Source organism: Lipophrys pholis (assembly GCF_963383615.2).
Source record: "Lipophrys pholis genome assembly, chromosome: 8".
Lineage (NCBI taxonomy): Eukaryota > Metazoa > Chordata > Actinopteri > Blenniiformes > Blenniidae > Lipophrys > Lipophrys pholis.
The window spans coordinates 10995097-10999224 of NC_137630.1; the positions used below are offsets into that span (position 1 = coordinate 10995097).

Below are 4128 nucleotides of genomic sequence, written 5' to 3' on the forward strand. Positions count from 1 at the left end.
CTTAGTTTTGACATTTTCAGACTATATAAAAGGACTTACCCACATTATTATTTATTGGCCCTGAATGTCACCTGTTAACGGTGATGTCCTACAGTGTAAAAAGCATTAAGTTCAGGATTCAATCAAAAGATTCAACATGGTGACACAGTTGAAGTTGGTTGAAGCTCTTTGGACTGGGGGTTCTCATCCTCCTTCACTTCTAAAACATTTAAGCTATGAAACCATATGCATCCAGTCTGCAGCAGCCTTCTGAAGGATTTATTCACCGACACATGCCCAGAAATTGCTGTTGAGATATTTTTGTTTACGGTCCAACCCCCAACAATGATATTAACACCTACTGTCGAACAAAACTCTGCTCCGTAGTCAGAAGAAATCCAAACAAACACATTTTATTTCATAAATTATTTATGTTATATATTACTTCATGTCAACATGAACACCATTTCAGCATACAATCTTCATTCCTTTCGGTTTATAAGAAGAGAAAGCATGATGAGTATTTTAGTTACAGTTTGTCAACCTCACTATGTGGATGTTTCCCACCAGCCTGGTTAGCCGAGGAAATTAGAAAAGATTTAATCTGTAGGCTAAAGAGAAAATACTGACATGCATTCAGCTATAGGTAGAGGAGCACAACGGAAAGATGAAATAAAGAACAACAAAACAAAGGAAAATGGGGATGTGTTGGCAGACAGACACATGAGAGCTTTTGCAAGTGTCTCCAGATGTGAGTCTGGAGGATTGTTTCTGTGGAGTGAGGAAGAGGAACATCAGTCTGGGTTCACATCCTCAAATTACTGCTATACCATCCTTCCAAGTTCAGACAAACCAAACATCTGCACCAACCTCACAAATCAAATATCAGCCTTAATAAAAACAGCTAAAAAGAGAAAGTAACCAGTCAAGAAAATAATACAAAACAGTAAGAACATGGATTGACCACAGTGGCTTTAAAAGAAAGAAGTCAATAATCTGGCCAAAGATTTTCCCACCATGACTTTGCTACTGTACAATTTGCAAAGATAACCAAATAAAATCACAAAGGCTCCAAAACACAGATCAGTGAAATCCAAGAAAACAAAACAATACAAAAGAACCAACAACATTCAAACAATTAGAAAATTACTAATGTGTGATGGTCACTTTAAATAAAAGTGAAGCTGGTATATTGATCCATATGAAACCTTTAGTGGACCCTGAACGACGGCGAGTGGTTTTTGTCATCTTATCTGTTGACACGCTGTAGTTTGTTGCTTCACTGCAGACTGGCAAGTTTTCTAGGACCTTGTTTCTCTGCATTAAACACAACTTAGTAAATAAAACCGAGGTGTGGGAGCACGCAGGCTAGTGGTCTGTCCTTCATATTCAATGCAGGAAAATGAAAATAAACTAATTTAAAGTAAAGCTTATAAAAACAGCTGAAGTAAATATGTCACCAAAGAAATACTTTTTGTGTGTGAGATATCTAGATTCATCTATATATCAGTGTAGGCCAGAAGCGACAATCTTCTCCATTTATGGCCATTAACTTGTTTTTCCTGGGCTCCAGGCCAGCGAATAGCTCCTTCCTTCAACTGGACTTCACTGTGTTCATTTGCTGTGGAGACAATGTAGTTTGTCCCGGCGAGAGAATAATAATAAAGGTAAACAGCACGAGTGATGATTTGCTTGAACTGGTGTGGTCTTCATCTGTGGTTCCTGCGTGTTTTTCCCTTCTCATAAAACATTGATTCCTTTTATGTTTGCGTACAATCACTGTAGAAGCTGCACAGGAAGCAAAAGTCTTATTCGCTGTGTGTTACAGCTGACTGGTCTTTATAACTTTATATAGGAGTGGTTTTCAAAGTGTGGAGCAGCCCTGCAGCTTCTGGGGGGGGGGGGGGGGAGGTTGAATACCTTTTTTCAGGTTGATTTTGACAAAAACATCTGATAAACAGCATCAGTGGGGATTATAACTACTATTTCATCTAGAAAAAAAAACATTTTCGTAAACTTAACTCAAATTCATTTGAGTGTAATCGAGTTTATTTGAGTAACTTTTACTGCAATACCAAAAGCTGCTTTTATAAAAAATATAGATTTAACTGGAATTTCAAACCAAGCATCTAATTAGCATGAAAACAAAGCATTTTATTTGTTATATGGATCCAATGTAAATGCTGTGAATGAAAAGTCTGAAAAGTCTAGCAGGGGTGTCTGTAGTGATGTGGTCTGTCGTCAGAGAAGACAATCAAATGAAAAAGATTTAATTCACTGAACACTTAAACCACGTTGTGGAATATTTGAGAGCTTCACAGGCAGCTGCATTATACATTACACTTAAAAATATGTAATAAAAGTTTTTAATGTGTAAATATGGAAAAAAACAGCAGCTCATTCTGGCTGCATAAAACAAGTTCAGAGGGTGTGAAGGGAAATAATGAACCAAAATCAATGAAAGACACATTGTGGACAAATGTACATATTCTGTGTTTGTGCATTGAAACAATGCTGAATTGAAGTGAGCCGACACCAGTCACATCATGATGCGTGTAACAGAAAGAGCACACATGCAGCAGCATCCTCTTCCCGCTGCACGAGGCAGTCTCATGATCATCGGAGTCACGTTCTGAACAGCTGAAGTAGGATATAGCCACACCAAACCTCAAGGCCTTCCACAGATCAGTAGGGGTAAAAAAACAAAAACAACATCCTGTGACCAGAAAATGTTCCTGCTTCATGACTGTGCAGCTACGAGAGACGTTTCTCCTCACAGATGACTGTTAGGTGTCCAGGGCGACTGGAGCGGACTCCAGCAGCTTGTGTCCACTTTCAATCTGCAACAATAGTTAAAATGTTTTAGAAGAGTAACTGGTATAAAAAATAAAATAAAGAGGATTAGGAGACTGTTTGTACTGTGGTGTGAAACATACAGCCTGAGGGTCAAAACTGGCCTGAAGGATGGATTCAGGAGGTGTAACCTTTATGACCTAAAGAGCTGTTTTGGTCAATTTTCCACCAAATAAAATTTGCCCGGAGCAGCAAAACATGCACATTATTTGGAATGAAAAAACAAACAACACATCTACAAAAGGTTTTTTGGTTTCAGAGATTGTTACTACTTTAGCCTTTATTTCCTAAAGGCTAATGGACCTCTGGTGTGGGTGAACTAATGTACTGAAATGTAATGTAATGTACTGATGCTACAATCTTACTGTTAGTATCTGATCAAAATGCTGTTCTGATATCTCATTATTTAGTATTCTACTATTACATGACTAATGCATATTACATTATTTTGAAAAGAGATGTCCCAATAACATTGTCCATGAACTGACATTTTAAAACCAAAAGTGAAATACACCTGATGAGAAACAGTGGATTCTTAAGTGTAAAGTTTGCAAAGTTGTGCAGTGATAACGGGCTTTATCTTCTGTGTGAAGTAAAATCAGAGGTTTGTTTTTAAATATTTTCTACATGTGAGACAACAATTGCTTATAAAAAAAAGTTATTCAGTAAAATATTATGGCAATTAAACAATTTAGCCGTTTTTCAAGGGTTGGAATGTATCTGTGTGCGATCGTTACCTTCTTCTGGGGCTTGGTGGTTAAACTTCTGTTGATTTTCCGATTATAATTTCATCACCCTGAAAGGCAAAACACCAGTACTTATATAATATCTATTACCCTCATGCACGCTGTTATTTTCTTGTTTGTCTTTTTGTTCTCCTTGACTTAAAACCTCAAACCTGCATAGTAGTAAAACATTTACATCTTATGAAAGCAAAACCTTCCTTAAACGAAGACCACACGTGAGTGAGAGCGCCACCTTCAGCTCATACAGTGAGTAACCAGGTGACGTTATTCTACCTTCACCTGCACCAGAGCATGAGCTGGATGTGGAGGTTTGGAGACGACACCTGGCTTCTTTTTGGCCACTGTTGGCGAGCCGTTATTCCTCAGGCTGGGCGTGCGGCACAGCGACGTGCGGGGCTGTGAACTCTGGGATATGTAGGACGAGTCGTCCACCACCTCTCCGCTGATGGCCGACAGGCAGCTGCGCTCGGAGCTGCTGAAGAGGTTTGTGCACTCCCCAGAGGACTCGCTGCTGTCCACTGCGTCAGAGACACGACACATTTCACTGCTA

General features: G+C 39.0%; 1 long non-coding RNA gene across 1 annotated transcript; it reads right to left on the minus strand.

Moving 5' to 3' along the window:
- Positions 1 to 2587: 2587 nt before the first annotated feature.
- LOC308113745 lies at positions 2588 to 3967 on the minus strand. Its single transcript, XR_013935572.1, has 3 exons — positions 3852 to 3967; positions 3570 to 3628; positions 2588 to 2819 (listed from the first exon to the last, which is right to left on the minus strand). It is a non-coding gene; the product is annotated as an uncharacterized lncRNA (long non-coding RNA).
- Between the last annotated feature and the right edge of the window lie 161 nt (positions 3968 to 4128).